General features: G+C 44.5%; 1 protein-coding gene across 1 annotated transcript in view; it reads left to right on the top strand.

Annotated features, from left to right (window-relative positions):
- LOC112240733 (actin filament-associated protein 1-like 1) overlaps positions 1–12,821 on the top strand; it is a 59,776-nt gene that overhangs the window by 2,797 nt on the left and 44,158 nt on the right. The window lies entirely within an intron of this gene.

Below are 12,821 nucleotides of genomic sequence, written 5' to 3'. Positions count from 1 at the left end.
ACTACACAACACAACACACACAACCACACAACACAACCACTACACAACACAACCACTACACAACACAAACAACACAACCACTACACAACACAACCACAACACAACACAACCACTACACAACACAACCACTACACAACACAACCACAACACAACACAACACAACCACAACACACACTACACAACCACAACACAACACAACCACTACACAACACAACCACTACACAACACACAACACAACATAACACAACCACTACACAACACAACCACTACAAACCACTACACAACACAACCACTACACAACACAACCACAACACAACTCAACACAACCACTACACAACACAACCACAACCACTACACAACACAACACAACCACTACACAACACAACCACTACACATCACAACACACAACACAACCACTACACATCACAACCACAACACAACCACTACACAACACAACCACTACACAACACAACCACACAACACAACACTACACAACCACAACACAACCACTACACAACACAACCACAACACAACCACTACACTACACAACACAACCACTACACAACACAACCACAACACAACACAACCACAACACAACACAACACAACCACTACACAACACAACCACAACACAACACAACCACGACACAACCACAACACAACACAACACAACACAACACAACCACTACACAACCACAACACAAACACAACCACTACACAACACAAACACAACCACTACACAAACCACAACACAACACAACCACTACACAACCACAACACAACACAACCACAACAAAACCACTACACAACACAACCACAACACAACCACTACACACAACACAACCACTACACAACACAACCACTACACAAAGACAACCACAACACAACCACTACACAACACAACCACAACACAACACAACACAACCACTACACAACACAACCACTACACAACACAACCACTACACAACACAACCACTACACAACACAACCACAACACAACACAACCACAACACAACACAACCACTACACAACACAACCACTACACAACACAACCACAACACAACCACAACACAACACAACCACTACACAACCACAACACAACCACTACACAACACAACCACTACACAAGACAACAACTACACTACACAACACAACCACTACACAACACAACCACAACACAACCACAACACAACACAACCACTACACAACACAACCACTACACAACACAACCACAACACAACACAACCACAACACAACCACTACACAGCACAACACAACACAACCACTACACCACAACCACTACACAACCACAACACAACCACTACACAACACAACCACAACACAACACAACCACAACACACAACAACACAACACAACCACACAACACAACCACTACACAACACAACCACAACAAAACCACAACCACTACACAACACACAACACAACCACTACACAACACAACCACTACACAACACAACCACTACACAACACAACCACAACACAACCACAACACACACAAGACAACCACAACACAACCACTACACAACACAACAACACAACACAACACAACCACTACACAACACAACCACTACACAACACAACCACTACACAACACAAACACAACTACACAACACAACCACTACACAACACAACCACAACACAACCACTACACAACACAACCACAACCACAACACAACCACAACACAACCACTACACAACACAACACAACCACAACACAACCACTACACAACCACAACACAACACAACCACTACACAACCACTACACAACCACAACACAACACACAACACAACACAACCACTACACCAACACAACCACAACACAACATAACACAACCACTACACAACACAACCACTACAAAACCACTACACAACACAACCACTACACAACACAACCACTACACAACTCAACACAACCACTACACAACACAACCCAACCACTACACAACACAACACAACCACTACACAACACAACCACTACACATCACAACCACAACACAACCACTACACATCACAACCACAACACAACCACTACACAACATCACAACAACACAACCACTACACAACACAACCACTACACAAGACAACCACTACACAACACAACCACAACACAACCACTACACAACACAACACAACCACTACACAACACAACCACAACACAACACAACCACTACACAACCACTACACAGCACAACACAACACAACCACTACACAACACAACCACAACACAACACAACTACTACACAACCACAACACAACACAACCACTACACAACACAACACAACACAACCACTACACAACCACTACACAACACAACCACAACAAAACCACAACACAACATAACCACTACACAACACAACCACTACACAACACAACCACAACACAACCACAACACAACACACACAACACAACACAACACAACACAACACAACCACAACACAACACAACCACAACACAACCACTACACAACACAACCACAACACAACACAACCACAACACAACACAACCACAACACAACACAACCACACAACACACAACACACACAACACACAACACAACACAACACAACACAACACTACACAACCACAACACAACACAACCACTACACAGCACAACACAACACAACCACTACACAACACAACCACAACACAACACAACCACTACACAACCACAACACAACCACTACACAACCACAACACAACACAACCACTACACAACCACAACACAACACAACCACTACACAACCACTACACAACACAACCACAACAAAACCACTACACAACACAACCACTACACAACCACAACACAACCACTACACAACACAACCACTACACAACACAACACAAAACTAAACAATAAAGTAATTTCACTATAACGGTGACAAATGATGCCCACAAACTGTTAGGGCCTACATAAAGCTGTCCCAACAGCAGAGCCAACAGCGTACCACTGCTGCACCTGGCTCTCAGCGGAGCCTTGTCTTGCACCGAAACAGTTCATTCAGCCTCATTTACTGCATTTAAAAAAACATAGCTGATATGGCTGACTTGCTTAAACAAATGTGGTTTCTACTGACAATTGAGATGTTCAAACTATGGCATAAGGGAACAACATGCGGATAAGAGGCAATCTGTTATTTCGATTATTAAGACATTAATGAGCGAGCTAGGACAGACGTAGTCAACACAACTATTTGTTCAGCACTTTTGAAATGTACAGTTACAGAATTCAGAACATGGGCTGCTCTTACAGTATTCTCCCTGTACACCAAGTCAGAACCATAGGATAAATAAAGGGGGCATATAAGCAGAGAATGAATAGACTGAATAGAAGGCTAGTGATTGCTTTGCAATGCTTGCAGTAAGCCACTGATTCCTTCCAAACTAATCATTGTTGATTAGTTTAGCCGATGAGCACTGACACGTTTTCTCAATAATTTATCTTCGGAATTTATTTTATATCACAAGGATTGAAAAGGATTTGCCAGTAGATTGTCGACTTGATTCATGACGATATGATGACTGCTAGCTTGCTAACAAAGATTTTGAAAGTATGATGTAGACATGATCAGTCCAATCAAAGCATTGACATAATTGTATCTGTGACCAATGACCTTGAGCCTTCTTGGATGGATACTTATACTGTAACTCTATGGCAGCACCCAAGGGGCTTGAATTTTCAAGCTCTACCCCTAGACTTGGTGGTGACGTAGTGTTCCCGTGAGTGACAGAACACTGAGCCAATCATGGCGCAACTAGAGAACATTACCAACCCCTATGCTCCGTATTTACCATTAGCTACCCCACCACTCCAGAAAGCACTGAGCTGGGCTGAAACACCTGCATTTTGGAGCTGCCTGATTCAAGAAAGCAAAAAAATTATGTTTTTATACGGCTTTATTAACTCAAAGATTATTATTATTTTATTTTTTTTAAACATTTTTTGCAAACTGATATGTGATGCATATTATTGCCAAAATAACATGCAAACAGGCAACAAACCTTTTTTTTAGTGGGGCTCAAAACAGATGGCTCTGCCCCACCTGCCCTGAATGACGGGTCGCCACTGGATAAGTAATACTAGTTTTGCAGAGGTTAGGAAAGGCTATTACTTTCTTAGTTAGGCCCACACCTGTATCCTGTCATTTACAGCTAAATCTGTGAATGGAAGTGGACAAGGCCACATGGGAAAGGAGCAGCACTTCTGGAATGGGCCTCAGCCCTAACACCATTTGTCTGCAGCTGCTTCCATCTCCCAAGCTGTTTTACTGTGACATGACCAATGCATTCTCTCTCCAACTACAACTTCCAGTTTCCGTTGAGTGAAAGATAATCATTTTGATGTTGATACCTCACTCTCAACTACAATACGTTCTCATGACGTTTTGAAAAGAAGCCTTTTGAGACAGTCTGTGTGGGATAGGGGTTTTGTAGACACGGGTTGGTTTTCAATTTCTCTTGCACTGGTTGGGGCTTGTTGTTGGACCACGTCTCTCTCTCTCTCTCTGTCTGTTTATAACATAAAGGTTATAAAGAGATCAGCTCTGTCAGGTCTCCCACAGCGAAAGGTTTGTGTCTTTAAGACGTCCTGGATGTCACACTGTTTGGGTACTTGCAGGCTTGGCACGGAACGTGTGTGTGTGTGTGTGTGTGTGTGTGTGTGTGTGTGTGTGTGTGTGTGTGTGTGTGTGTGTGTGTGTGTGTGTGTGTGTGTGTGTGTGTATTGTAGTAGTAGTAGTACAGCGCTAGATCACCCACAGGGCTCTGTTAGTGTTATTCTTCCCCTTACCTTGTTCTCAGACTATGATCATGAGCTTTGGCCAAACAAACAGAAAAAAAGTAACTTGTTATTCCTGAAAAACTATCTCCCTGGTCCTCTAATCCAAGGTCCTATTGCCTTGAGATGGACGTTAAGACATGGGGGCAATTCCTGATAATCTTTTGGTGTGAATCACAAAAGTAGTCACTATGTACCCTAGTCTAAAGGAGTGCACTATATAGGGAATAGGGTGCCATTTGGGAAGCAGCCTTGGACTGTGGTGTCTACTGTCTGTCTGTCTGTGCATTACAACTGGGTCAGAGAAACCAGCCCCTCGGTCCCTCACCACTGGGTCTGACTCCTCATAAATCAGAGAAACTCTTTTTATTGGCCTCGCACGTTTCCCTGACTCAGTTCTCTCTAACCACACTCTGTAGTGGAGGTACAGTAACCAGTACAGTAACTAGTACAGTAATCTGGGTTCAAATACTATTCAAAATAATTTCAAATACTTTATCTGGACTTGATTGAACTTGCCTGGATCGCACAATGGAACCAATAGAATAGTCACAAGAGTGCAAAACTCACAAGTCTGGCACTCTAGGCAGACAAGAGAAAACACTCATTTTTTAAAGAGTTCAAATAGTATTTGAACCCAGGTCTGACTCTGGTCCACTAGCAGAATTTGGGGGGTTAGAGCATTGTGAAACTCAGAGCAGGGGGGTCTCTTCTCAGGCCCAGCTCCAGCACCCACAGCCTTCCAACCAGCCAGCCAGGCAGGCAGGGACACACATGGATGAGAAGGAACTGTAATGAAAGTAGTACAAGTACAGGAAGCTGCTCAGGTGACAGGTTTACGAGTTACGTCTTCCTCTTCCTCCCTCCCTCCTTCTCCTCCTCTCTCCTCTTACTCTGTTCTCTCCCTCTCCCTCCCTCCTCCTCCTCTTCTCTCTCCCTCTCTCTCTTCCTCTACCTCACTCCTTCTCCTCCTCTCTCCTCTTACTCTGTTCTCTCCCTCTCCCTCCCTCCTCCTCCTCTTCTCTCTCCCTCTCTCTCTTCCTCTACCTCACTCCTTCTCTTCTTCACCACTCTGTTACTAGCTTCTCTTCAGCCCTCTTTCTCTCTCCTCTTCCTCTATTCTCTATCCTCCTCTCCCTCATGTTCCTCCTTTTCCTCCCTTCTCCTTTCTCCTCTACCTCTCATTTACCTCTCCTTTCCTCTTCTCTTCTCTCCCTCTACCCTCTTCCTCCCACCCCATACTCTCTCTTCTTCCTCTCTACCTCTTGATCTTCCTCTCTTCTCTACCACTCTCCTCTTCCTTTCCTCCCTCTTCCTCTCTCCTTTTCTCTTGGCTGAAAACAAGCCAAGGAATCATCCGTTTGTAAAGCAAACACAGCAGGATCTGTGTGAGCAAAAAGCCAAGCCTAGCGACTGGAGAAATAGTGTAATGGCCTAATGCCCAGTGTGTGTGTGTGTGTGTGTGTGTGTGTGTGTGTGTGTGTGTGTGTGTGTGTGTGTGTGTGTGTGTGTGTGTGTGTGTGAGTGTGAGTGTCCAGGAGCATCAGGTGGGAGTGTGAGCAGGGAGGGGATAGGTTGAGGTTGACCCCTCAGAGGCACATAGCATTGGTGGGATTGTATGCATCACAAATGCCGCCCAATTTAGTGCACTACTTTTGACCAGAACTCATAAATCTCTTGTCAAAGTAGTGCACTTTTAAAGAAATAGGGTGGCATTTGGGGCACATTCCCTCATCATCCCCTCATCCACTCATCATCCCCTCCCTATCCCCTTATCATCCCAGGTTGACTGTGCTGAATCATGGTAATTGTCTCTTCAATGTGTCTGTGAGCATATGGAAAGGTTTAGCAGACACAGAACATACAGTATATCCTTATAAATGAAGAGGCTGCATGGGTGTGTGCGTGGGTGGGTGCGTGTGTGGGTGCGTGGGTGCGTGGGTGGGTGGGTGGGTGCGTGTGTGCGTGTGTGGGTGCGTGGGTGCGTGTGTGTGTGTGCGTGCGTGTCTGCGTGCGTGTGTGTGTGCGCGTTTACAATGATTGTGTTACAGTTTGTGTATGCTGAGACCATTAGAATACAATTTGACACAAAGACATGCTCTCTCAGGCTTTTGAGGAATGTGATGTTTGAATTTATATATGGATTTCCGTTAGCACAGTTGATTTTAAATATGAATTGAAGTTAGCACAGTTGAATTTAAATATGAATGGAAGTTAGCACTTGTGAATTTAAATATGAATTGAAGTTAGCACAGTTGAATTTAAATATGAATTGAAGTTAGCACAGTTGAATTTAAATATAAATTGAAGTTAGCACAGTTGAATTTAAATATGAATGGAAGTTAGCACAGTTGCATTTAAATATAAATTGAAGTTAGCACAGTTGAATTTATGTATGAATTGAAGTTTGCACAGTTGAATTTAAATATGAATTGAAGTTAGCACATTGCATTTAAATATGAATTGAAGTTAGCACAGTTGCATTTAAATATGAATTGATGTTAGCACAGTTTAATTTATATATGAATTGAAGTTAGCACACTTGCATTTAAATATGAATTGAAGTTAGCACATTTGAATTTAAATATGAATTGAAGTTAGCACACTTGCATTTAAATATGAATTGAAGTTAGCACATTTGAATTTAAATATGAATTGAAGTTAGCACACTTGCATTTAAATATGAATTGAAGTTAGCACATTTGAATTTAAATATGAATTGAAGTTAGCACAGTTGCATTTAAGTATGAATTGAAGTTAGCACAGTTGAATTTATATATGAATTGAAGTTAGCACAGTTGAATTTATATATGAATTGAAGTTAGCACAGTTGAATTTAAATATGAATTGAAGTTAGCACAGTTGCATTTAAGTATGAATTGAAGTTAGCACAGTTGAATTTATATATGAATTGAAGTTAGCACAGTTGAATTTATATATGAATTGAAGTTAGCACAGTTGAATTTATATATGAATTGAAGTTAGCACAGTTGAATTTATATATGAATTGAAGTTAGCACAGTTGAATTTATATATGAATTGAAGTTAGCACAGTTGAATTTAAATATGAAATGAAGTTAGCACAGTTGAATTTAAATATGAATTGAAGTTAGCACTGTTGAATTTATTTATGAATTGAAGTTAGCAGGACTGACTTTAAATACAAATTGAAGTTAGCAGGTTGAAATTAAATATGAATTGAAGTTAGCAGGGTTGAATTTAAATATGAATTGATGTTAGCAGGACTGATTTTAAAAATGAATTGAAGTTAGCACAGGGTTATAGAGAGGCAGGGAGAGATTTAGGGAGGGTGAGAGACGGTTATAGAGAGGCAGGGAGAGATGTAGGGAGGGAGAGAGAGGGTTATAGAGAAGCAGGGAGATATGTAGGGAGAGAGAGGGTTATAGAGAAGCAGGGAGATATGTAGGGAGGGAGAGAGAGGGGGGAGGAACAGAAAGGGAGCACCCTCAGCGGGGTTGAAATAAACACCTTCATCCATTTTTCAGGCTTGAAAATCAGATGCTCTTGCCGACCCTGCTCAGGTGTTTATTTTACAACTGCTATGTTAGATTAGAGAGGGAGGGAGACAGGGGGACAGGAAGAGAGAGGGAGTGGGGGCGTAGAGAAAGTGGGAGAGAGGGTTCAGAAGTTTACTTCTCATATCGAATCTGCATCAACAGCTTTTTGTGTGAAATATCACTGCTGTCATCAAACCTGATGCTGATGTTAGTATTCGCACCCTGTCATTAAACTCATTGTGATATGATTTGCATGGTTTTTGGACCTGACAGTTACAGGCTGTGACTTGTTAGCTGTCAACTCAGCTCTCTCTTGGTACAGTCACATGGACAGTATCTGAGCCGTGCAGTACTGACTAGTGGGTAGACTTGACCCTTTCAGCCACAGATCTAGTATCAGCATACCCCTCCAAATCGTATCCTTAACCATCAGAGTGGAAGAATAGAAACTGACCTTGGATCAGCGTCTAGGTGTTCCTACTCTGTTTCCTTCCTAACCGTCTGACAGACTGAGACAAGGTCTGCAGACTAAGTGGCCCCATATTCCCTACATAGTGCCCTATGGCCCCCTATTCCCTACATAGTGCCCTATGACCCCCTATTCCCTACATAGTACCCTATGACCCCTATTCCCTACATAGTACCCTATGACCCCTATTCCCTACATAGTACTCTATGACCCCTATTCCCTACATAGTGCCCTATGGCCCCTATTCCCTACATAGTGCCCTATGACCCCTATTCCCTACATAGTACCCTATGACCCCTATTCCCTACATAGTGCCCTATGGCCCCCTATTCCCTACATAGTGCCCTATGGCCCCCTATTCCCTACATAGTGCCCTATGGCCCCCTATTCCCTACATAGTACCCTATGACCCCTATTCCCTACATAGTACCCTATGACCCCTATTCCCTACATAGTACCCTATGACCCCTATTCACCTACATAGTGCCCTATGACCCCTATTCCCTACAGAGTACCCTATGACCCCCTATTCCCTAAATAGTACCCTATGACCCCTATTCCCTACATAGTACCCTATGACCACCTATTCCCTACATAGTGCCCTATGACCCCTATTCCCTACATAGTGCCCTATGACCCCTATTCCCTACATAGTACCCTATGACCCCTATTCCCTACATAGTGCCCTATGGCCCCTATTCCCTACATAGTGCCCTATGACCCCCTATTCCCTACATAGTGCCCTATGACCCCCTATTCCCTATATAGTACCCTATGACCCCTATTCCCTACATAGTGCCCTATGGCCCCCTATTCCCTACATAGTGCCCTATGACCCCTATTCCCTACATAGTGCCCTATGACCGCCTATTCCCTATATAGTACCCTATGACCCCTATTCCCTACATAGTGCCCTATGGCCCCTATTCCCTACATAGTGCCCTATGACCCCTATTCCCTACATAGTACCCTATGACCCCTATTCCCTACATAGTGCCCTATGACCCCTATTCCCTACATAGTGCCCTATGACCCCTATTCCCTACATAGTGCCCTATGACCCCTATTCCCTACATAGTGCCCTATGACCCCTATTCCCTACATAGTGCCCTATGACCCCCTATTCCCTACATAGTACCCTATGACCCTCTATTCCCTACATAGTGCCCTATGACCCCCTATTCCCTACATAGTACCCTATGGGCTCTGGTCAAAAGTTGTGCACTATAAAAGTAATAGGCTGCCGTTTGGGACACATTCAAGGTCAGCGCAGAGGTCAGGGGTCAGACGTTATAGTCAGGGGTTAGACGAGTGAGCGCCAGTGTTCCGGGGAACTCCCTGTTACTCTGACCAACACAGTACTCAATCAAGCCCCCCCTACATGACCAATAACTTGCATTGACAGACAAAGAGGCTACTATTTCTCGTGTGTGTGTGTGTGTGTGTGTGTGTGTGTGTGTGTGTGTGTGTGTGTGTGTGTGTGTGTGTGTGTGTGTGTGTGTGTGTGTGTGTATGTGTGTGTGTGTGTGTGCAGTGTGTGTGTCAGGGGTGTGTGTGTGTGTGTGTGTGTGTGTGTGTGTGTGTGTGTGTGTGTGTCCTCCATGTGTGGTGTGTGAGTGTGTGTGTGTGTGTGTGTGTGTGTGTGTGTGTGTGTGTGTGTGTGTGTGTGTGTGTGTGTGTGTGTGTGTGTGTGTGTGTGTGTGTGTGTGGATGTGTGTGTGTGTGTGTGTGCGTGCGCGCGTGCGTGTGTGTGTGTTTTCTTGCCCCATCATAGGAAGCCAGCCTGTCTGTTAGACACAGTCACATATCTATGTGCTGATATCATGGGGTAGAGTGCAGATAGCAGACCCCTATTATACTGAATGAATGAGACTTAGATCACTGGACTCTTTGTCTGCTAAACGGCTGACTCAACTCCTCCATGCCACCCCACGGGCTGGAGGGAGGGAGGGAGGGAGGGAGGGAGGGAGGGAGGGAGGGAGGGAGGGGAGGGAGGGAGGGAGGGAGGGGGGAGGGAGGGAGGGAATGAAAAACAGAGAAAGAAAGAGGGAGTGATGGATGGATGAAGGCTGTCTAGAGGTAGAAAGAAGCATTTTCTGTTCTTTGCCAGATAGTGAGAAAGTCACTCTTCTCTTCCTCATCCACCCAAAGGACATCCAGCCAACCTGACACAACCGTGGCGCCTTGAGTGAGAGTACTCCTGCATGCATTACTGTAGTGATTGACATTTTGAGATATTGCAGTATGCAGTACAGTGTGTGGGCACATGTGCTTGCGTAGGTACTGTACCAGTCGATAGTTTGGACACACCTACTCAATCCATGGTTTTTCTACATTGTTGAATTATAGTGGAGACATCAAAACTATGAAATAACACATATGGAATCATGTAGTAACCCAAAAAATGTTAAATAAATCTAAATATTTTTTATATTTGAGATTCTTCAAAGTAGCCACCCTTGATGACAGCTTTGCACATTCTGCCTCAGCTCAGACTATACCAAACCAAATGTTTTCATCCCTATACTAGCAGTACTAACAGTACTTTTACACTATGTATTAGTGCCGAGGAATACTGCTATCCAATGTTGCCCGATTCTATTGTAAGCTCAATCAGAGGCAAAATCATACTCAATATTCTCTAATGTAATCCAATTGAGCAGGAAATTCCCCAATCTGACAACTGCTGTTATCAGCTGTCCTGGTGATGTTGTGCTGTTCAAACATTCTCTCTCTCTCTCTCTCTCTCTCTCTCTCTCTCTGTATCTCTCTCTCTCTCTGGGAGATGACAACATTCACACTCCGGACATTCTTGGAATCTGAGCAGGGGAGAGGGTGGGGGAGGGGGGGAGTGAGGGGAGGTGAGAAGGGGAAGGGAAGGAGGAGGGGAGATTTATTTGACAATTTAAAAACAATACAACCACATGCGGATATCATGTAATTAAAATAATTTAGGTTGACACAAAAAAAGAATGGGAAAAACAACTAGATATTGTGTTTGGTGAATACACTGTCCTCTCTCCGTCATGTGTACATGTGTGTTCAGGTATCTGTTGACTGGGAGGCTTGTGTCGTCATAGCTACCTACAGATAACATTGAGAATTTTAAGATTCAGGTGCCATGAGGTAAATCAACTCTATTTTGACTCACTCCAGATGAGATGTCGTTATCTTATTGTCTGACCAAAGAGCAAACCACCCACCCATAACATCTGTCTCTCCAGAGCAGTCCAGTTTCTGATGAACACGCTGGGTTGTGTCCTTCTTATTGTCTGTGGATGTATTAAGTGTGGATGTGCATGTCCATTCCACCTGATAGTACATGGAAGAGTCTGGAACAGGCTAGATAGGAACCATCCCTTAGAGAGCAGTGGGCTGAGAGACTGAGAGAGCAGTGGGCTGAGAGACTGAGAGAGCAGTGGGCTGAGAGAGTGAGAGAGCAGTGGGCTGAGAGACTGAGAGAGCAGTGGGCTGAGAGAGCAGTGGGCTGAGAGACTGAGAGAGCAGTGGGCTGAGAGACTGAGAGAGCAGTGGGCTGAGAGAGCAGTGGGCTGAGAGAGCAGTGGGCTTGGAGACAGAGAGCAGTGGGATGAGAGACTGAGAGAGCAGTGGGCTGAGAGAGCAGTGGGCTGAGAGACTGAGAGAGCAGTGGGCTGAGAGACTGAGAGAGCAGTGGGCTGAGAGAGCAGTAGGCTCGGAGTCTGAGAGAGCAGTGGGCTGAGAGAGCAGTGGGCTCGGAGACAGAGAGCAGTGGGCTGAGAGAGCAGTGGGCTGAGAGAGCAGTGGGCTTGGAGACAGAGAGCAGTGGGCTGAGAGAGCAGCGGGCTGAGAGAGCAGTGGGTTGAGAGAGCAGTGGGCTGAGAGACTGAGAGAGCAGTGGGCTTGGAGACTGAGAGAGCAGTGGGCTGAGAGAGCAGTGGGCTGAGAGAGAAGTGGGCTTGGAGACTGAGAGAGCAGTGGGCTGAGAGAGCAGTGGGCTGAGAGAGCAGTGGGTTGAGAGAGCAGTGGGCTGAGAGACTGAGAGAGCAGTGGGCTTGGAGA

The sequence above is a fragment of the Oncorhynchus tshawytscha genome, linkage group LG21, assembly GCF_018296145.1.
Source record: "Oncorhynchus tshawytscha isolate Ot180627B linkage group LG21, Otsh_v2.0, whole genome shotgun sequence".
Taxonomy (NCBI): Eukaryota; Metazoa; Chordata; class Actinopteri; order Salmoniformes; family Salmonidae; genus Oncorhynchus; species Oncorhynchus tshawytscha.
The sequence above is the reverse complement of the archived record's forward strand: the minus strand, read 5'-3'. Positions and strand labels throughout refer to the sequence as shown.